At 41.7% G+C, this 24349-nt stretch overlaps 1 long non-coding RNA gene across 1 annotated transcript in view; it reads left to right on the forward strand.

Annotated features, from left to right (window-relative positions):
* Positions 1-212: 212 nt before the first annotated feature.
* Positions 213-24349, forward strand: part of LOC138784904 (uncharacterized) — a 35026-nt gene continuing 10889 nt past the window's right edge. Inside the window, exons 1-2 of the long non-coding RNA XR_011361972.1 lie at positions 213-289; positions 13238-13312. This is a non-coding gene — a long non-coding RNA (uncharacterized lncRNA). The remainder of the gene's footprint in view (positions 290-13237; positions 13313-24349) is intronic.

The following is a 24349-nucleotide window of genomic DNA, read 5'->3' on the forward strand; positions in this document are numbered from 1 at the left end:
TCTCTGGCCTCCAGGTCAGGTCTGGTTTGCAATTTAGTTCTATTCACTTCAATAAAACTGGGATTTTTTGAATGGGGTCCAGGGAAGCAGTTATCTATAGCAACCAATCAGATTCTAGGTTAAATTTTTCACAGGCCTTTTTGAAAATGAAAGCTTTATGTGATTGGTTGCTATGGTAACTCATAACTCTCCCCCCTGAGTCCAGTATGGCGTCATGGGTGTAACGATAGTTGTGTCGGCCATAACAGCTGCCATGGGACCCTGAGGCTGAGGAGGAGGTCACCATGATGTAGGAAAGCTTCTCTTTACTGCTAAGTGACATTCTCTAGCTGCATTACTGCTATTGGGTGGTGGGGGCCTAAACTGACTTTACTATGGACCCCTATAAAGTTTAGTTACACCCTGTATGGTGACATTATATCAAAGGCCCCCCTCTCTGAGAAGACCACCCCCTGCTCTGAACCAGACTGGCGGCCATTTTCTTTAAAGACCCCCCCCCCCTTCTTTTTATCAATTGTACAATTTTGGGTGGTCTGCTTAAAGCGAATGTACCAATTCACATAAGATTTTTTTTACATTGCCTTGTCAGTGTCAATGCAGAGATCCCAGTGGTGCAGTCTCATCCCAGTGTCTTCATGTGCACTTCGGCCCACGCAATGCACCAGTGCCCCCAGTGTAACAATATCCCCTCCCCTCGGTGACGCAGCCAGACTTGTTTCTAATGGAGGTGCGTCACGCTAGGCCCCCCACCACTGCATAGCGTGGGCCAAAGTGTTACACGAATAAACCGTGCCACCTGGATCTCAAGACACTGTAAAAAAATTTAAAAAATTATCATGCGAATTGGTACATTCGCTTTAAAGATTCTCCACTCTATTAGGTACTGTGTTGCTTTCACATGATATGGCAGTATATAGATATACATTTAGGTACGAAAGTGCATAGTATTATTGTTTAAAGGGGTATTCCGGCAAGCAAAACTTACAAAACTACATAACTTTATTACTAAAATGTAAAGGAAAAAAAAATCTTTTTCACCAGAATACCCCTTTTATATGTTGTTTTGCTATTGCCTTATTTTTGTGGAGGGTTGCACAATATGGCGGACTGAAGACCAAAAAGCAGCAGGATAACCAGAAATCATAAGGGCCCATAGCAAAATAAGGTGAGCCTCCACCATCTAATGTAGGGATGCGGAAACTTTGGCCCTCCAGCTGTGTCAAAACTACAATTCCCATCACGCCTGGACAGCCGAAGGCTGTCCAGGCATGATGGGAATTGTAGTTTTGCCACAGCTGGAGGGCCAAAGGTTCCCCATCCAGGATCTAATGTAAGAAAAAAGAAAAAGTTACAAAAATTTTGTACTAACAATCAATGGTATGGATAATAGCGCCATATATCAGAGACCCAGATGGTAGCACAGTGTTCCCCAATCTGTTGCAAAACTACAATTCCCATAATGCATAGGCAACCTTTGCACCTATGGGCCCCATATAAATCCAAGCAATGCATCAGGGTAGGGATCAACAACAAGCCCCTCCAGTACTTCTGACCTTGTCTGACCTTCAATCACTCCTATTCCCAGAATGCATTGCACTAGTCACAATGCGACCAAACACAATGTTGCCATTTTAAGTAGCAAACAATACAACCGTCGGCGCGTGAAAATAAAATTAACGCGGCGACCGTATCACGTGACCGCCATTAAACGTCGGGTCCGAGGGCGATCGGTTTCAGAGGCACACTCTCCTTTAATCCATGTCAGATCCTCGTTTAAAGTAGGTTCTTAAGAAACATCTGCGCCTTTAAAAGGTCTTGAAAGAATTTACGTTCATGGCCCATTAGAATTTCTAAACACCCCGCAGCCTCCAGCAGGAGAACACGTGTTGAGTGTATATTACCAAATCCCTTTCACTAAAGTCCTCCTGACTGCCGAGCTTTAATGGCCGCCCTCTCAGCTGACTCCAGGAGTGATTTGTTTTACATGCCACATTAATCTTTCCCACATTTGCTCGGCCCGAGCGGCCACAGTTCCACTTGTGAGGTGTTTGCTCTAGTTAGGAGCACAGATAAGCCCGGGCTCCAAATTGACCACTTCCTTCTAAGCAGCCGACAATGTGGTCAGTCCCAACCAGGCCGGCATCTTAAAAACAACAGGGGTATAATCTGCACTCAGGGTGGGCCGAAGCTTTGGCGGTTTTAGCATTCAGATCCCTTTCTACGGTGTCAATGGGACGGTTGTTAAATCGGAGCGAAACATTTGGGGGTGGGGAAGGATGTTGGTTTACGAGAGTACATAAACCAACACTAAATAGTGTAATATAATATACCAAAATAACACATAATGTAAGATAGCGTAAAAGTATATGAAGCAATGTAATATAATATAATGTAATTAGATATAACATAGGATGGCGTAAAAGTACATGAGTTAATGTAATATAATATAGCGTTATAAGATATAACATGATAGCGTAAAAGTATACAAATTAATGTAATATAATATATCGTAATAAAATATAACGTAAGATAGCGTAAAAGTAAATGAAGTAATGTAATATAATATGACATAATAAGATATAACATAGGATAGGGTAAAAGTACACAAGTTAATGTAATATAATATAACGTAATTAGATATAACATAGGATAGGGTAAAAGTACACAAGTTAATGTAATATAATATAATGTAATTAGATATAACATAGGATAGCATAAAAGTACACGAGTTAATGTAATATAATATAGCGTAATAAGATATAACATAAGATAGTGTAAAAGTATATGAAGCAATTTAATGTAATATAACGTAATAAGATATAACATGATAGTGTAAAAGTAAATAAAGTAATGTAATATAATACAGTGGTACCTTGGTTTAAGAGTAACTTGGTTTAAGAGTGTTTTGGTTTAAGAGCTGACAGTTTTTCAAAATTGTGACTTGGTTTAAGAGCATTGCTTTGGTTTAAGAGCTCCCTGTACTGGGTGGGAGGGCGAGTGGAGGAGGGGCATGGTCTGCATAGCGGGGTCTACAGCCCTGTACTCTGACCCAGGAAGTCTCCCTCACCTTCCAAATCATAGCAGATCCACTTCAGGCTGGGGCTTGCATCAGGGGACAGGACTGTGTGTGTGTGTGGGGGGGTAATCTCTCCATAGCTGTAACCCTTCTCTCCCCGGACAGAGAGCGCTGCATGTATGTGCCCACATCTGCCCTGCTCATTCCTTCATACTCCCTGCAGTCTCTGTCCGCCCTTGTGTTTCCCATCCTCTCCATTACTGTACAGTAACTTATAATATGACATAGTCAGCTGTTTCTGAATGTTTGTTTCATTTGTTTTACATGTTATTCAGAATAATAAATCATTATTTTTGGGGTGTGGAACCAATTGTCTGCATTTTTTATGAATTCTTATGGGAAGATTTGCTTTGGTTTAAGAGTGGATTTGGATTACAAGCACAGTCCCGGAACGAATTATGCTCGTAATCCAAGGCACCACTGTATAACGTAATAAGATATAACATGATAGCGTAAAAGTGCACAAGTTAGTGTAAAATAATATAACGTAATAAGATATAACATGATAGCGTAAAAGTAAATGAAGTAATGTAATATAATATAATGTAATAAAATATAATATAGGATAGCGTAAAAGTACACGAGTGAGTTAATGTAATATAATATAGTGTAATAAGATATAACATAAGATAGCGTAAAAGTACACGAGTTAATGTAATATAATATAACATAATAAGATATAATATAGGATAGCATAAAAGTATACTAACCATTGTAATAAGTATATGAACTAATGCAATATAACATAATAAGATATAACATAAAACAGCGTAAAAGTATGCAAACCAACACCAAATAATATAATGTAATATAATGTAAAAGTATATAAAACAACACCAAATACTGTAATGATATATATAACGTAATAAGATGCAATGTAGCTTAATAAAACATGATAGGATAAAAGTATATAAAGCAACACCAAATAATACAATGTAATAGGACGTAATGAGACGTAACTAAATATAACATAGGATCACATAAAAGTATATAAAACAACACTAAATACTGTAATATAATATAACATAATAAGATGTAATGTAGCTTAATAAAACATGATAGGATAAAAGTATATAAACCAACATCAAATAATGTAATAGGACATAATGAGATGTAACTAAATATAGCGGAAGATAGCATAAAAGTATATAAGCCAGTGTAATGTAATATAATATAATGTAATAAGATGTAATGTAACTAAATATAACATAAGACAGAGTAAAAGTATGTAAACCAACACTAAATAATATAATGTAATAAGCTGTAACTAAATATAGGATGTAATAAGATGTAAGTAACAATAACAGAAGATAGCATAAAAATATATAAACCAACCTTAAAAGTATAATGTAATATAATATAATGTAATAAGATTCAGGCTATGCTCCCACTTTGGGAACAGAGCAGGGAAAGGCGTCCATCTTGTTATATTCACGGCCGTGTATAATGTTCATCAATGGCCGCCTTTCCCTGCTATGGTCCCACAATGGGAACACCGCCATAATAGGATAAAAGTGTATAAACCAATGCCAAATAATATAATATAACATGGCATAATAGGATGTAACTAAATATAATGTAAGATAGCATAAAAGTAAGTTCACCTTAAAAAGTGTAATGGAACATAAAGTAACAATATGTAACTAAATATAATATACCATAGTGTGATTATATAAACTAACCCCAAATTATATATTGTAGTCTAATATAACATACTGTAACACAATATAACCAAAACTGAAAAGTATCATGTAACACAATATGACGTAATATGATGTAATATAACTAAATAACATAATGTAACTAAACTATATATAATGTAAGATAGCATAAAAGTATATAAAGTAACAGGATAATATAACGTAACCTAATATGGCGTAATAAGAGGTAATGTAAAAAAAATATATAATGTGAGAAAGCATAACAGAACACAAACCGACAGTAAATAAAATAATATAACACAATATGGTGTAATAAGATGTAATATAACGTAAACAGACACTATAATATTATATAATAAGATATAATGCAAACAAGATAGTATAAATCTATATAAGCCAACACTAAATAATATAATGTAACACAATGCAATGAAATGTAACTAAATATACCTTACCATACCATAAAAGTATACCACCACCAACAGTAAGCTTCCCACAGTGATGTAACACAATATAACATCATGGAACTAAATATAGTAAAAGAGCATAAAAGTCAACACTATACAGTATACGGCCATGTTCACATGGCGTAAGAGACTGGCCGTTCTGTGACCCAGCCGGGTCACGGAGTGGCCGGTCTCTGAAAAGATTATCCCGGCTGGTACTGCTGTACCGGCCAATTGATCTTTGCAGCCGCGGAGTTCTGATGTGAGCGCATCAGCACACGCCCCATCAGAACCTCCTGCAGCACACTATGGAGCGTACGGCCGCTCGCTCCATGGTGTGCACTGACAGGGTTTCCTACGGCCGATATTCACTGAATAACAGCTGTAGAAAACTGACATGTCAGCTCTCTACGGCGCCGCTAGGCATCCCGGACGGAGCGTATACTATGTGTATACTCTCTTGCCTCGATGCCATAGACACCCGGCCAACGTATTTTCTCGTATAAACTACTGCCGTTGTTGCAATAGGCAACAACGGCCGTAGAAATACGAAACAATACGTCGTGTGAACATAGCCTAATGTAACATAATATGGCGTAATAAGATGTAATGTACAAGCGGTGACACAACAAAATATAATGTAATATAGCATGAGGCTATGTTCCCACCCTATATAAACAACGGCCGCTCCCCGTGAAAGGCGGTTATTTATCCATACCAAATGCAAGAATTAAAGGTACCACTAGTTACATCACTTTTTGTTTTTCACATGAATAGACTGGAGCTGGCGCTGGGATGCTGGTGCCACCCTTAGGCCGACATGAGGCACTGGGGGTGCGACCGCCGGCCACCAGTGTGACGAAACTTCCTCCCCTCTGTGATGCCGCTTCATGCCAGCCCAGTGCTCGGAAACAGACAGGTGCTGTGCACGGGAATGAGGTGGCGGTTCAAAATAAGGACTGCGGCTCAGGCATCCCCGCACTGGCACCGGTCTGTTCATGTAAAATGCTTTAATGATCATGTTCATTAATTCCGGTCGTAGTGTTAAACAATGGTCGTTCACACATTATTTATACAAAGTATGAACATAGCCTAAAAGTATATAAAACAACAGTACATTCTATAATGTAACACAATATTGCATAGTGCCATTTAATATAGTTAAAGGAGAAGTCAGGTGAAAATTTTTATTAAAGTATTGTATTGCCCTCCAAAAATTACACAAATCCCCAATATACACTTATTACAGGAAATGCTTATAAAGTGCTTTTTCTCTGCACTTACTATAGCATTAAGGCTTTACTTTCTGGATAAAGTAGTGATGTCACTTCCTGAATAACATGGTGATGTCACTTCCTGGATAACATGGTGATGTCACTTCCTGAATAACATGGTGATGTCACTTCCTGGATAACATGGTGATGTCACTTCCTGGATAACTTGGTGACGTCACTTCCTGGATAACATAGTGATGTCACTTCCTGGATAACATGGTGCTGTCACTTCCTGGATAACATGGTGATGTCACTTCCTGGATAACATGGTGACGTCACTTCCTGGATAACATGGTGATGTCACTTCCTGGATAACATGGTGCCGTCACTTCCTGGATAACATGGTGATGTCACTTCCTGGATAACATGGTGATGTCACTTCCTGCATAACATGGTGATGTCACTTCCTGGATAACATGGTGAGGTCACGACCTGACTCCCAGAGCTGTGCGGGCAGTGGCTGCTGGAGAGGATGATGGCAGAGGGACACTGAGGGACACAGGGCACTGGAGGGACACTGAGCATCCCCCTGCCATCATCCTCTCCAGCAGCCACAGCCCGCACAGCTCTGGGAGTCAGGTCGTGACCTCACCATTTTATCCAGGAAGTGACATCACCATGTTATCCAGGAAGTGACATCAATATGTTATTCAGGAAGTGACATCACCATGTTATCCAGGAAGTGACATCATCATGTTATCCAGGAAGTGACATCACCATGTTATCCAGGAAGTGACATCACCATGTTATCCAGGAAGTGAAGCCTTGATACAGTAGTAAATTAAAATCAATTCAATGCCGCCCGTTCCGTGCGCACATCGCACCGACAACGGCCATCATCCCCCTGATGGCTGGATGAATAGTTGACGTCAATTATTTGCGGTCGCTAATGCAGGTACAACGGCCATTGTTCCCGCTCTGTCCACACAATGTATGGCCATTTTCTCCAATTAACAATAAACTATTGCAAACGACCTGAAATTATTCACCGTAATACACGGAACGATAGGCGTCAGTTACAGGCGCAGTTACATATGAACGATTTAGGAACGATTAATGACGGTTTTATGGTCAGCTGAAAAGATGCGATCAACCACACATGGAGGAATTTTTGTTTGATGATTGGCGGCATAAACACCGAAAGATTATTGATTACATTGAAAGATATAACGATTTTTCACATGATAATCTTTGCGTGTAATTAGGCCCTTAGGTGGAATCTATCAGGACGACTGAGGTGTATGATGAGGTTCTGCAGTAGCTGAGGTGTAGTATGAAGTTCTGCAGCAGCTGAGGTGTAGTTTGAGGTTCTGCAGCAGCTGAGGTGTAGTTTGAGGTTCTGCAGTAGCTGAGGTATATGATGAGGTTCTGCAGCAGCTGAAGTGCATGATGAGGTTCTACAGCAGCTGAGGTGTAGTATGAGGTTCTGCAGCAGCTGAGGTGTATGATGAGGTTCTGCAGCAGCTGAGGTGTAGTATAAGGTTCTGCAGCAGCTGAGGTGTATGATGAGGTTCTGCAGCAGCTGAGGTGTAGTATGAGGTTCTGCAGCAGCTGAGGTGTAGTTTGAGGTTCTGCAGCAGCTGAGGTGTAGTATGAGGTTCTGCAGCAGCTGAGGTGTGTATGATGAAGTTCTGCAGCAGCTGAGGTATATGAGGAGGTTCTTTAGCAGCTGAGATGTAGTATGAGGTTCTGCAGCAGCTGAGGTGTGTATGATGAAGTTCTGCAGCAGCTGAGGTGTAGTATGAGGTTCTTCAGCAGCTGAGATGTAGTATGAGGTTCTGCAGCAGCTGAGGTGTATGATGAGGTTCTGCAGCAGCTGAGGTATATGAGGAGGTTCTTTAGCAGCTGAGATGTAGTTTGAGGTTCTGCAGCAGCTGAGGTGTAGTATGAGGTTCTGCAGCAGCTGAGGTGTGTATGATGAAGTTCTGCAGCAGCTGAGGTGTAGTATGCGGTTCTTCAGCAGCTGAGGTGTGTGGGTGATATTTTACCCATAAAGCAATGCATCTCAGTCAATCACATCATCCTGGTATTTTTATCACAGGGAGAGGGAATATTTGTACTAATAAGCCCTCATGGGCACTGGACTTTATAAGGTGTTGATTATACCACGTGCAGCCGCTCTCTGTACACACTACGCCAAGCCCATTTCTGCCTCACATATTTATGGGCCGGCGTTTATGCTTCTTGGTTGTAAACGAAATCTCTAAAAAATGTTCCAATGTCAACAAGAATAAGAGCGAGAGCTGCAGAGGGATGTGGTCATGTGTCAGTGCGGGGGCAGGGAGCGTCCTGTGATGGGTTTTGTCTCCGGTCCTGTCCCATGTGTAAATTATAAATTAATGATTTTACGCTGAAGCTCCCTATAACATCAGTCTGGAGCCCCCTATCACATTAGTCTGAAGCCCCTTATAACAGCAGTCTCGAGACCCCTATAACATCAGTCTGAAGCCCCCTATAACAGCAGTCTGGAGCCCCTTATAACAGCAGTCTGGCTGTGTAGTCTGGACCTCCCCCTATAACAGCAGTCTGGCTGTGTAGTCTGGACCTCCCCCTATAACAGCAGTCTGGCTGTTTAGTCTGGACCGCCCCCTATAACAGCAGTCTGGCTGTGTAGTCTGGACCTCCCCCTATAACAGCTGTCTGGCTGTGTAGTCTGGACCTCCCCCTATAACAGTAGTCTGGCTGTGTAGTCTGGACCTCCCCCTATAACAGCAGTCTGGCTGTGTAGTCTGGACCTCCCCCTATAACAGCAGTCTGGCTGTGTAGTCTAGACCTCCCCCTATAACAGCAGTCTGGCTGTGTAGTCTGGACCTCCCCCTATAACAGCTGTCTGGCTGTGTAGTCTGGGGCCCCCCATAACAGCAGTCTGGAGCCCCCTATACCAGCAGTCTGGTTGTGTAGTCTGGAGCTCCCTATAGCAGCAGTTGGGAGCCCCCTATAACAGTAGTCTGGTTGTGTAGTCTGGAGCTCCCTATAGCAGCAGTCTGGAGCCCCCTATAACAGCAGTCTGGAGCCCCCTATAACAGTAGTCTGGAGCTCCCTATAGCAGCAGTTGGGAGCCCCCTATAACAGCAGTCTGGTTGTGTAGTCTGGAGCCCCCTACAACAGCAGTCTGGAACCTCCTATAACAGCATTCTGGCTAAGTAGTCTGGACCTCCCCCTATAACAGCCTTCTGGCTGTGTAGTCTGGCCCGCCTCCTATAACAGAAGTCTGGTTGTGTAGTCTGGACCTCCCCCTATAACAGCAGCCTGGCTGTGTAGTCTAAACCGCCCCCTATAGTAGCAGGCTGGGGAACCCCTCTTTTAAGCTCCGCCCCCTTTGGCTCCACACTATTACATTATGTATCAGTGTTATCTACAGATCTCCTTTATTGTGAGCTGTGAATGTTATTTATCTAGGATATGGGGGGGGGGGATTTTATATTATATTATTCTGTATTTTTCTAATGGGAGTTTAGGGGAAGGAAATCTGATAAGACCGAGGAAAGCTGAGGAAATGAGGAATTTGTAAGGAAACTTTATTAAAGCCGAGCTGATTGATGGTTTGTTGTCGGAGCTGAGATGAAGAATTGTAGGGGGAGTAGTGAGATAAGAGATGTAGAATCACAACGCTACAATGTATCACACAGTGTTTATAAACATCCTGATATTACATTGTTACTATTATCCGCTGCTCCTGTTCATTTCCCTGATAATACTAGTAGCTGCCGCAGATACGCTTCACCATCACATGGTCTGATCACATGGTCTGCACACACTCAGCTGGTTGGTATAAGGCTGTGATTGGGTCTGTAGAGTCAGGTCTGGGTTTTAGGGTTTGCTTAATAAATTGTGGGTAAATGTTCATGGTCAGTCTCATCTTCTCTTCTGTCTCTCCTCTTCTTCTTGACCATCTCCTCTCCCTTATATAGTCTCCTCTCCTCTCCCTTATATAGTCTTCTCTCCCTTATATAGTCTCCTCTCCCTTATATAGTCTCCTCTCCCCTTATATAGTCTCTCCTCTCATTTATATAATCTCCTCTCCCTTATATAGTCTCCTCTCCTCTCCCTTATATAATCTCCTCTCCCTTATATAGTCTCCTCTCCCTTATATAGTCTCCTCTCCTCTTCCTTATATAGTCTCCTCTCCTCTCACTTATCATATAATCTCCTCTCCTTTTCCTTATATAGTCTCCTCTCCTCTTACCTATCATATAGTCTCCTCTCCTCTCACTTATCATATAGTCTCCTCTCCTCTCCCTTATCATATAGTTCCCTCTCCTATCACTTATCATATACTCTCCTCTCCCTTATCATAAAGTCTCCTCACCCTTATAATATATTCTCCTCTCCTCGCCCTTATAATATAGTCTCCTCTTCTCACCCTTATAATATAGTCTCCTCTCCTCGCCCTTACAATATAGTCTCCTCTCCCTTATTATAAAGTCTCCTCACCCTTATAATATAGACTCCTCTTCTCGCCCTTATAATATTGTCTCCTCTCCTCGCCCTTATAATATAGTCTCCTCTCTTCTCCCTTATAATATAGTCTCCTCTCCCTTTTCATAAAGTCTCCTCATCCTTATAATATAGTCTCCTCTTCTCGCCCTTATAATATAGTCTCCTCTTCTCGCCCTTATAATATTGTCTCCTCTCCTCACACTTATAATATAGCCTCCTCATCTCTCCCTTATCATAAAGTCTCCTCTCCTCACCCTTATAATATAGTCTCCTTTCCCTTATCATAAAGTCTCCTCACCCTTATAATATAGTCTCCTCTCCTCTCCCTTATAATATAGTCTCCTCTCCAATCCCTTATAATATAGTCTCCTCTCCCTTATAATATAGTCTCCTCTCCCTTATAATATAGTCTCCTCTCCTCTCCCTTATAATATAGTCTCCTCTTCTCACCCTTATAGTATAGTCTCCTCTCCTCGCCCTTATAGTATAGTCTCCTCTCCCTTATAATATAGTCTCCTCTCCTCGCCCTTATAATATAGTCTCCTCGCCCTTATAATATAGTCTCCTCTCCTCTCCCTTATAATATAGTCTCCTCTCCCTTATAATATAGTCTCCTCTCCTCACCCTTATAATATAGTCTCCTCTCCCTTATAATATAGTCTCCTCTCCTCTCCCTTATAGTATAGTCTCCTCATCTCTCCCTTATAATATAGTCTCCTCTCCCTTATAATATAGTCTCCTCTCCTCTAACCATATACTCTCCTTTCCTCTCATTTACTATATATTCTCCTCTTCTCTCATTTATAATATGGGGGACATTTATAAAGTCAGGCGTACTAGTAAAGCTCTTAAATTAGACCCCCACCCCCAGATTCACTAAGAGGCGCACTTGCCTGCTCCCTCTTCTCTCTCATTTCCTCTCCTCTCTGTGTTCTCTTATTGGATCTTCTCCTCTACTTTCTTTTTTTTCTCTCCTTACCCCTTCCTTCTCATTCTCTCTTCTCTACTCTGCTTCTTTTCTCCTTTCTTCTGTTTTCACATCTCTACCTCTTTCCTCCTTTCTCCTTTTCTTTTCATCACTTTTCTCTCCTCTTTTCTCCTCTCCTGTCCAGAGCAGCAGCAACTCCCCATAGAAAACCTCTCCTGCTCTGGGCAGTTCCTGACATGGACAGAGGTGGCAGCAGAGAGCACTGTGTCAGACTGGAGAGAATACACCACTTAACAGGACATACAGCTGTAACAAACTTTCTACTTGATTTAATTATTACAATAATAATATTAATAATAATAATAATAATAAATTATGATCTAAGCCTAATATAACATCTAAGAAAAAAAAATCATATAAAACACACGGGAAAAATGTAACAATTGTTCAAAATTTCGAAATCCCAATGCAATTTCTATTTATCTTTACTTTAATTTACTGCAAGAATCCTTTCCCTTTCTTAATAGTCAATTATAATTATATAATAAATAGTTTTTTTTTTTCTATTCTAAATTCCAACTTCTTTTCATTTTATCTGCTAACATTTTTTTTTAAATTTTTGTTTGAAGATTTATTTTAAATCCAAACTTATTTACAATGTTTTTTTTTAGCTTTTATTTTTACATTTAAACCTTCAATTTTTTTCCCTCATACCTATTATTGTATCATCCTTCTTTCGTGATTTATACGGGCGTATTCTGTTTATTTTTAATCACTACTCGGCGTGTATGGAACGCTGTGCTAAACAGGCGATAGCAATGATCTGTGACTACAGGGAAATGTGCTGTTCACATGTTACGGTTGATGAACACACATCCTCCTCTATTATACCCGACCTGCTCTGTTTTTTGTCCACCTGAATTTCCGTAATGATCGGGACTGGTGCATTAATGGCCTAAAAAAAAAAATTGGCCGTTATCCCTCTAATGGTCCTTGGACGGGGTTCACTTGCCTATATTTCTATGTAACATGTGACCAGAACATACCTTTATTTAAAGGAACTCATATAATCCTTCCAAACCCAAGTTCTACATTCCATATAGATGAAAAACAAATCTGGGCCGTATATCTGAAGAAAAAGATTTTTTTTTAACCCCCCCGTTTTTTGTTTTTTTTCTTTCCCGCCCCCTTTACCTGGTACAGGCAAAACCGTCGTATAAATTAATACATCTGGAATTATTTTAAAACATTATTTCCCATAAGGGAAAATATTTTTGTTCGCTTCTCAATCTTTGCACGAAAACTACAAAGAGTTCAGCGATCTGATATTTTAATGGCTTTCCTGTTATGGTTTGGTAGCTTTATTGCTTTTTTTATATATATAATTTTTTTTTTTTTTTTGTCGATTTCAGTACAACTCTCAAAATGTGGTCCTGTGCACGGTAGAGTAAACAAGTCCTGGGCTGTGATTGGTTCCTGGCGTACAGGTAATAACCGGGTGAGGGAGAGGTAAACATCGGCTTATTACTATAATAATGTATTTCATATCGCACTCGTTACTATCGTTACGTTTTACACATCGCCTTTTCTGCTTCTCCTTGTGCTTTTAGATGTTTTTAGATTTATTGACGCTTTATATTTCACATATAAAATTCTCCTGGTTTTCTGCTTTTTGTTTTTCACAAAGGATAGGCACTCCGCTCACTTTTGAGGCAATTGGAAATAACAGAAGGCTTTCTCCAATGCAGGTATACTTTATTCCATATAGTCTGTATACAGCAGTAGGTCAGACACAATGGGCTGAAACACGTCCTGCATAACGTATTTACTGACTATATGGAATAAAGTATACCTGCATAGAAACATCAGTGTTGGGCTGCTATCATTTCACTTTTCACACATTTATATACATTGAGGGTACGTTCACACTTACCGGATCCGCAGCGTATTTTCTGCTGCGGATCCGCAGCGTATCCGCAGCAGATCCGCAGCAGATTTCATTTAAATAACTGAACACAGCATCAAATCTGCACCATCAAATCTGCTGCGGATCTGCTGCGGATCCTGTAGGTGTGAACGCACCCTGAATTTGAGTAATAAGGCAGTGAGCCTAATATTGACTTCTATGGGGCCATAGTGGGATGAGGCCTTTTTTATTGGGGGGTGATGTTTACACAGTTTGTCTTATGGTAAAACTGACATGTTATCTATGCTCCTCTAGTAGGTACATTTACATCGATATGTAACTTGTGTAACTTTTATTTTATTTGATGGCTTTTAAAAAATTAAAACCTTTTTAAAAATCGAAATGCTCCCTAAAATTGCTTTATGGCCATGCTTATAACGCTTTTATCCTTTGGTCCACGGGGCTGTGTGAGGTATCATTTGTTGCGTTATGATCTGTACTTTCTATCGTTGATTGCACATATGCGACTTTCTAATTGCTTTTTATTACAATTTTCTAGATTTGATGCAACAAAAAATGCACAATTGTGCACTTTGGCGGATTTTTGCACTTACGCTGTTTACCATGCGACATCAGGAATGTGATAATTTAATAGTTCGGGTGATTCCGCACGCGGCGATACCAAATATGTTTATTTGTTTATTTTTATTTATAAAATGGGAAAAGGGAGGGGGGGATGTAAATTTTTATTAGGGGAGGGGATTTTTTTATTACAGTTTAAGGCTAAGTTCACACTGCGTATATGTCCGGCCGTATATACGCAGTAAACTCCGGCCGGGGATTTACGTTACTTGCGTCCGGCTACGTACGGACTGCGAACTTACGCCCGAAGTCTACTTACGCTTCCCGAGCGCCCTACGTAGCGATCTGACAGCGGTATTTTACTTGGAAATCTTCGCCTAGCCCCTGACACCCCACAGAACCTTTTGGATCGGCACAAAAAGCTGCAAAAATGAAGAAATCACCACTACGTACAGGACCACATGTTACGCTACGGGCGTAAGTTACGGCATTTTCGTTCTCAAACAATGGTCTGGTTCATTTTTTACACCGCCGCGTACGATCCGGGCGTAAGTTCGTACGTAGTGTGAACTGTGCAGCCGTACATCGTATACTTTCCACTATACGCAAACTACGTAAGTCTCCGGCCACTTATTCACGGAACCCGCTACGCCCGGAAACTTACGTAGTGTGAACATAGCCTTACACTGTAATTAGAAGTCCCCCTGGGGGACTTCTATATACACAGCATTGATCTCCCATTGAGATCAATGCTGTGTATATAACATAGAACCAACCTATTAGATCGGTGCTCTGTTGGTCTGGTCTGCTGTAGACCAGACCAACAGAATACCGAGCTGGGATCAGCGCCATTCCAACGCTGAGGCCCGGCCGGGTAAATTAAACAGATCGCCCCTCTGCGATCGCATTGTGGGGGAACGATCTGCCCACTAGACACCAGGGATGGGGCACAAAGAGCAGTTTAGATGCAGCTGTCAGCCATGACAGCTGCATCTAAATGGCTCATTAGCAGGCACGCTCCTGCTCTGAACTCCCCTACCCGACCAAGGATGTACAGTTACGTCTTTGGTCGTGAAGGGGTTAAATGCCACCCTAGGGCTGCCATGAAAACATGGACACAGCCTATGACCTATGGCTGTATCCATGTTTTCCTGGACTCCCTAGGGCTGCACCCAACTTCTTCAGCTGCAGGGAGTCAAATGCCGAACAATCGGGTATTTTTACGACCCCAACTGTTCGGCAACTTCACTCATCACTATTCCTTACTAATCAAAATTTTTGACACACCTTTAGGAAACATTTATTAAAGGGTCAGAAACACTTTAAGACATGGCATGACATGATAAACATTTCTGAGATATAATGTGGTGGCACAAAGGTGCAAATTGTGTGTCGAAATTTGCCATGACCCTCCTCATAGCTCCAATGGCTTCCATAGTTTCCTTCTTGTTGTTGCAGCAATCAAAGATTCTTCCAGTCCTGTCTATTAGAGCGACCTCCTTCAGGTCACCGGACACCTGCACAGGAATTATGGCAAAAGGTGGCCATCCTAGGGTTAGAATCTTAAAGGGGATCTCCTGATGGAAAAACTTTTGACACGTCTTAAGGTCGTATGAGAAATTTTGATGGGTTGGGATCTGAGTGGAATAACATTGCCCACATTGCATGGTTGTCTCCATCATGTCACACGAATGTGATCTTTTAAATCAGCTGGTGTGAGAAATTTGTAGTTTACTTCAATTAAAAAATCTCCAGTCTTTCAGTACTTATCAGCTGCTGTATGTCCTGCAGGAAGTGGTGTATTCTTTTCGAGTCTGACACAGTGCTCTCTGCTGCCACCTCTGTCCATGTCAGGAACTGTCCAGAGCAGGAGCGGTTTTCTGTGGGGATTTGCTACTGCTCTGGGCAGTTCCTGACATGGACAGAGGTGGCAGCAGAGAGCACTGTGTCAGACTGGAAAGAATACACCACTTCCTGCAGGACATACAGCAGCTGATAAATTCTGGAAGACTCAAGATTTTTTTAATCAATGTAAATTCCAAATCTCTGGCACTTGCTGGGACAAGTTGATTTGAAATTTTTTTTGGGGGGTTAACAACCCCTTTAAGCAAGCACTATTCTCGACTCGATCTTCTTAACTTTTCACACGTCGCCATGACAGGTGTTAGGACCCATGGAACACGACCCCTCTCTAATCCAATTTCCTTTGGCAAATTTTTATATTTCTTTTGATATTTTTTTATTCTATTATTATAATTTTTTTTTCTCTCGAAACAATCGCCCTTTACTTCTTTTCGTAGATTTTTGGTGTTTGCAGTTTGGCAGTAAAAGTATCTGGCCTTTGCTTTCTCTCTGGATTACAGTTCATAGTGTTGGGGGGATGGGGGGGATTTTTTTTTGGGGGGGGGGGGGGGGGGGGGGGGGTGGTGCAGGCTCATTTTAAGACAAAGCTCAAAGGCAGGAAGGCAGCTGTGAGCGGGGAGCGGTGTGTGCAGCTGGGTCATTATCCCCCCGCCGCAGCCGCCGCCGCCGCCGCTCTCTGGCAGATCTTACACTCCAGGTGAAGTCGGGGGATTTGCTTGGGTGATTCTCTGCTGTGGCATCTGTGCGAGCCAAACTCTAACACTTTCATCAGAATAACTGGGAACATAAGTGTTTTATTAGTGTCCCAGGCAACCGCTTCATTGATAAAAGCCCAGGCCAGACTGGAGGAAACCCAGTGCAGTGCGATTCCTAAACCGGAGACATCAAAAGAGGCTTTTTATTACAAATTAAGAGAAATGGCTGAAATCTAACACTAATACGGATGGAGGCGGCCAGCGCCGGCGAATAAGGAAAACAATCGCATTGTGCAATATGTTTCACATGACTCATCAGTCTCATAGTGCTTTGCTAATAATGGAATGTAATCCGCTGTACGGGGTGTCATACACAGGGGGCGCTATATGGGGTGTCATACACAGGGGGCGCTATATGGGGTGTCATACACAGAGGGCGCTATACTCTGTGTTACCCCAAAGGGGAGTGCAATACGGGGTATAACATACAGGGGGCACTATATGGGGTGTAACAGGTGGCGCTATATGTATGTAACACACAGAGGGCGCTATATAGGGGGTGTAAAACACAGAAGGTGCTATAAGGGGTGTAACACACAGGGGGCGTTGTACAGGGTGTAGCACATAGGGGGTGCTATATGGGGTGGAACACACAGTGGGCACCATATGGGGTGGAACACAGGGAGCACTATATGGGTGTAACACACAGGGGGCACTATACAGGGTGAAGCACATAGGGGGTGCTATATGGGGTGTAACACACAGGGGGTGCAAAATGGGGTGTAACACAGGGGGCGCTATATAGGGTGTAGCACACGGGGGGAACCATACAGGGTGTAGCACATAGGGGGTGCTATATGGAGTGTAACGCACAGTTGGCGATATACAGGGCCTAGTATATAGTGGTACCTTGGTTTAAGAGTAACTTGGATTGAGAGCGTTTAGGTTTGAGAGCTCCCAGTTTTTCTAAATTGTGACTTGGTGTAAGAGCATTGCTTTGGTGTAAGAGCTCCCTGTACTGGGTGGGAGTGGAGGAGGGGCATGGGCTGCATAGCGGGGTCTACAGCCCTGTACTCTGACCCAGGAAGTCTCCCTCACCTTCCAAATCATAGAAGATCCACTTCAGGCTGAGGCTTGCATCAGGGGACAGGACTGTGGAGGTAATCTCTTCATAGCTATAACCCCTCTATGTGTCCACATCTGCCCTGCTCATTCCTTCATGCTTCCTGCAGTCTCTGTCGGCCCTTGTGTTTCGCATCCTCTCTATTAATGCTATGATGTGCCTGCACTCACACTTAGCTATACACACTGCTGCTATAATGTAGCTGCACTCACACTCAGCTATACACACTGCTGCTATAATGTAGCTGCACTCACACTCAGCTATACACACTGCTGTATAGAAAGGTTTCTGTCACCGTCCTCCTCCACAGCTCTGTGATTCTCCCTTTCTGATTGGTCCATGCTGAACACACACCGCTTCCCCATTGCTGTCATGTGACCACACCGACCTCTGACACAGTGCTCTCTGCTGCCACCTCTGTCCATGTCAGGAACTGCCCAGAGCAGATACAAATCCCCATAGAAAACCTCTCCTGCTCTGGACAGTTCCTGACATGGACAGAGGTGGCAGCAGAGAGCACTGGTGTCTAATATGGCTGAGGGGCCTTGGGGGGGGGGGGGGGTCGCACCTATTTTTGCAGATACACACACACATCACCTTACAATAATAAGCAGCAAGAAGGGAAACATATGAGCTTTGTCAGAAATAATCTCTGCACCTGACAAGTCGCCCTCCGCCGACTCTGAAGCTCCGTCCTGACTTTGAAGTTTAGCGAGAGAAGCCTGGGACGCTGATCCCGAGGTTTCAAGAGATTAAATCCGGACTTTGTTTTTTTACAACATATTAAAACAGCAGCTTAAATGCACGTCCAGCTGTGCGGCCGTCATCACCGACACTTTCATCTACCACGTCTCCCCTGGTTTACAGGCCGAGTGGGCAGCACGGTTGTTGTGCCGCCACACCGCACCGTCTCACCCCCTCGCTGCCGTCTATCAGCCATTCGTTATTGTCGATATATCCCGTGACCCATTGTTTTGGCTGAATCTAGAAATAATGAGGCTTTTCGGGTTTTTCGTATCTGTATACTTCCTTGCCATCAGCTAAGTAAGCTATTCTTTCCATATTGAGAAATATTTCCAGCGATTCGAGGATTCCTTAAAGGGGCAGTTTACCAAAAATGTTTCCTTTCAAATCAACTGGTGCCAGAAAGTGACAGAGATTTGTAATTTACTTTTATTAAAAATATCTCCAGTCTACCAGTACTTATCAGCTTCTGTATGTCCTGCAGGAAGTGGTGTATTCTGACACAGTGCTCTCTGCTGCCACCTCTGTCCATGTCAGGAACTGTCCACAGCAGGAGAGGTTTTCTATGGGGATTTGCTGCTGCTCTGTACAGTTCCTGACATGGACAGAGGTGGCAGCAGAAAGCACTGGCCACCAGCAATTTCTTAGTTTTTTGGCTAGCTGCCTATATCAGTGTGCAGACAAAACCATAGGGTAGAAGTAACTATATAAGTCTACAAACCACTGGGGCATGTGACGGTTATAAGTACACTATGATACATAAACCCTCAAGCATCGGATGTAGCTGTTGCCAAATGATGGCACATGGAACGTTTCCAGTCCACAGTCTATACTACAGTACAAATTTACTACACTGGACAAGATCTTGCATGGAGCCCCAGACCGAGGTAGATTGACAGTCATTTTGTGTTTCTTCCATTTTCTAATAATTACCCCAACAGTTGTCGCCTTCTCACCAAGCTGCTTCTCTATGGTCCTGTAGCCCACCCCAGCCTTGTGCTGGTCTACAATTTTGTCCCAGTTGTTCTTATACAGCTCTTTGGTGTTGACCATGGTGGAGAGGTTGGAGTGCGATTGATTGAGTGTGTGGCAGGTGTTTTCTATACAGGTAATAAGATCAAAGAGGTGCAGGTAATCCAGGTAATGAGGGCAAAGTAGGAGGAGCTTCTTATAGAGAAACTAACTGGTCTATGAGAGACAGAATTCTTGCTGGTTGGTCGGTGATCAAATCCTTATTTTGTGCAATAAAATGAAAATTAATTATTTAACCCTTAGGGAACACAGCTTTTCATTTTAGCGCGTTCATTTTTTTTCCTTCTCGTGTATAAAAGGCCATAGCGCGTGCATTTTTCCACCTAGAGACCCAGACGAGCTCTTATTTTTTGCGCCACTATTTGTACTTTGCAATGGCAGACGTAACTTTTGCCTAAAATATGCCTTGAAACCAGAAAAAAATTATATGTGGGGTGAAATTGAAAAAAAAAAACTAATTTTTTTTTAATTGGATGGCTTTTAAAAAATTAAAACCTTTTAAAAATATATATATTTTCCTTAAAATCGCTCCATTCCCAGGCTTATAGCGCTTTTATCCTTTGGTCTATGGGGTGGTGTGAGGTGTCATTTCTTGCGCCATGATTTGTACTTTCTATTGGTACCTTGTTTGCGTATATGAAACTTTTTGATCGCTTTTTATTACAATTTTTCTAGATTTGATGCGGCCAAAAATGCTCAATTTTGCACTTTGGAATTTTTTTGCCCTTACGCCATTTACCGTGCAAGATCAGGAATGTGATAAATTAATAGTTCAGGCGATTACACACGCAGCAATACCAAACATGTTTATTTATTTTTATTTATAAAATGGGGAAAGGGGGGTAATTCTTACTTTTATTAGGGGAGGGGGTTTTGTATTAATAAAAAAACATATTTTCTTTTACTTTACACATATACTAGAAGTCCCTCAGGGGGACTTCTAGTATGACTGCTGTGATCTCTCATTGAGATCTATGCAGTATAGTTATACTGCATAGATCAATGAGATCTGGGCTCTATTGCTTTCGGCTGCTGCAGCCAAAAGCATTACGGCGCAGACCGAGTGTGGTCCCGGGCTGCATTTAGCACCCGGGATCGCGGCAGTTGAGAGAGGGGTGGCCGCGCGACCCCCCTCTTAACTCCTATAGCTGCACCAGGACGTTCAGTAATGTCCTGGTGCAGCTATAGGTTAAAAATCATACAAATTTTCTGGAATTTTCTTTATAGATTCTGTCTCTTACAGGTGAAGTTAACCTACCATGAAACATCCACCCTTCTCCATTCTGTGTAGGTGGGAAAACCTGCTAAATCCAATGCTTATTTTGCTGATGTCGGTAACCATCGAACTGTTAGTACCTGTCTCGTCTGGTTTCCCCTAACACTCCATGTGTTTTCCTCATACTTCTAGACACGGTCACTACTTTCGGAGCTGGGAAACTCAAGCTGCCGTCTTCTGGGATGCGTATCACTGGGTAATGATGCTAATGTAAATCATTACTTTCATACACTGACAGAGTTGGACTATTTGTGTCTAAGATTTCATCCAAGGAGAACACAATTCTCTGGTTATCTTTTCAGTTTCCTCCGTTCTTTCAGGAGACAGATCTGTAAGTTTGTCAGTTCTCGGGATATGCCCCCCCCCCCCCGCCTTATCGGTCTCCGGCATATAATATAACATCTCTTTCTTCACATGTTTTATATCCAGATACATTCTGCCACTTCTACAGAAGTCCGGTGTAAATCAGGACGTCTGGATCCAGTAGGCTGTCTCTTAATTCAAAATACACAGAGGAAATTACCTGGGTTTATGGCAGGAACACTGCACAATTCAATATTCACCTACCAGGGGATTTCAATCTTTTCCTCTTCTTTTCGTATTAAATTGCAATTTTTGTTGAGTTAAAAAAAATAATGTAATTGTTTTTAGTTCCTGAGTCATTTATCATGGTGACAAAAGCAATATGAAATATTTATAACATAAAAATAAGTATATATTATCTATAGTTCTAGGACTGAAAAAAAGACAAGATGGACAAAAACTGCACAAACTCTGATCACTAGAACATATAGATATAAGAGAGAATCCAACACACTTAGCTGCTACTGACCGTGACTCATAGTCATCTTTAACATGATTTCCCATACTGCTCCTATATACAAGGATATAATTACTATAATACTGCTCCTATATACAAGAATATAACTACTATAATACTGCTCCTATATACAAGGATATAACTACTATAATACTGCTCCTATATACAAGGATATAACTACTATAATATTGCTCCTATATACAAGAATATAACTACTATAATACTGCTCCCTATATACAGGAATATAACTACTATAATACTGCTCCTATATACAGGAATATAACTACTATAATACTGCTCCCTATATATAAGAATATAACTACTATAATACTGCTCCTATATACAGGAATATAACTACTATAATACTGCTCCTATATACAAGGATATAACTACTATAATACTGCTCCTATATACAAGGATATAACTACTATAATACTGCTCCTATATACAATAATATAACTACTATAATACTGCTCCTATATACAATAATATAACTACTATAATACTGCTCCTATATACAGGAATATAACTACTATAATACTGCTCCTATTTACAGGAATATAACTACTATAATACTGCTCCTATATACAGAAATATAACTACTATAATACTGCTCCTATATACAGGAATATAACTACTATAATACTGCTCCTATATACAAGACTATAACTACTATAATACTGCTCCTATATACAAGACTATAACTACTATAATACTGCTCCTATATACAGGAATATAACTACTATAATACTGCTCCTATATACAAGAATATAACTACTATAATACGAACTGGAGAGAGTGGAACGGCTGCACATCCCATCTATGGCTGATACTAATGCCGCTAGGCCTATATTAAAAATCAACACCAGAGTGTCTGTATATGAATTGATCAAGCCATATTGCCCCGTGTACCACCGCGCAGGTCCTCTGGTCCACACGGGTCCCTACTCTAACTCCACACTGTGTCGGTCAGCGACCGCCAGCCCCGCAAAGCGTGCACGTACAGGGAAGGGAGGCCATGGAACGGCCCTGCAACCCCAATGTCACAGGACCAGACCCAAAAAGCCCCACCAAAACCCAGCCGGCACCACCGGCGGGGAAGGCTGCCCCCAAACGACACCAGTATGGATATGGTATTACACTTACCATTGCTGCTCTCACAGAATGGGGAAGACACAAGGTCCAGACATGTGAGCACAGGCATATCCTGCAAATTTTGGTCATGTGGGTCTTATAAAGGAGTGCGAGCTGTTCAGAGAGGGAGAACTGTGAAATACGAACTGGAGAGAAAGGAACGGCTGCACATCCCATGTATGGCTGATACTAATGCCGCTAGGCCTATATTAAAAATCAACACCAGAGTCTCTGTATATGAATTGATCAAGCCATATTGCCCCGTGTACCACCGCGCAGGTCCTCTGGTCCACACGGGTCCCTACGCTAACTCCACACCGTGTCGGTCAGCGACCGTCAACCCCGCAAAGAGTGCACATGCAGGGAAGGGAGGCCATGGCACGGCCCTGCAACCCCAATGTCACTTGTGTCGTTTGGGGGCAGCCTTCCCCGCTGGTGGTGCTGGCCGGGTTTTGGTGGGGCTTTTTGGGTCTGGTCCTGTGACATTGGGGTTGCAGGGCCGTTCCATGGCCTCCCTTCCCCGCACGTGCACGCTTTGCGGGGTTGGCGGTCGCTGACCGACACGGTGTGGAGTTAGCGTAGGGACCCGTGTGGACCAGAGGACCTGCGCGGTGGTACACAGGGCAATATGGCTTGATCAATTCATATACAGACACTCTGGTGTTGATTTTTAATATAGGCCTAGCGGCATTAGTATCAGCCATAGATGGGATGTGCAGCCGTTCCATTCTCTCCAGTTCATAACTACTATAATACTGCCTCCTATATACAAGAATATAACTACTATAATACTGCTCCTATATACAGGAATATAACTACTATAATACTGCCTCTATATACAAGAATATAACTACTATAATACTGCTCCTATATACAAGAATATAACTACTATAATACTGCTCCCTATATACAACAATATAACGACTATAATACTGCTCCTATATACAAGATTATATCTATAATAATACTGCTCCTATATACAAGAATATAACTACTATAATACTGCCTCCTATATACAAGAATATAACTACTATAATACTGCTCCTATATACAATAATATAACTACTATAATACTGCTCCTATATACAGGAATATAACTACTATAATACTGCTCCTATATACAGGAATATAACTACTATAATACGGCTCCTATATACAGGAATATAACTACTATAATACGGCTCCTATATACAGGAATATAACTACTATAATACTGCTCCTATATACAGAAATATAACTACTATAATACTGCCCCCTATATACAAGAGTATAACTACTATAATACTGCTCCCTATATACAAGAATAAAACGGCTGTGATACCTATGTACATTATTATGTGTCTAAAATT

Source organism: Dendropsophus ebraccatus, chromosome 2, assembly GCF_027789765.1.
Source record: "Dendropsophus ebraccatus isolate aDenEbr1 chromosome 2, aDenEbr1.pat, whole genome shotgun sequence".
Classification (NCBI taxonomy): Eukaryota; Metazoa; Chordata; class Amphibia; order Anura; family Hylidae; genus Dendropsophus; species Dendropsophus ebraccatus.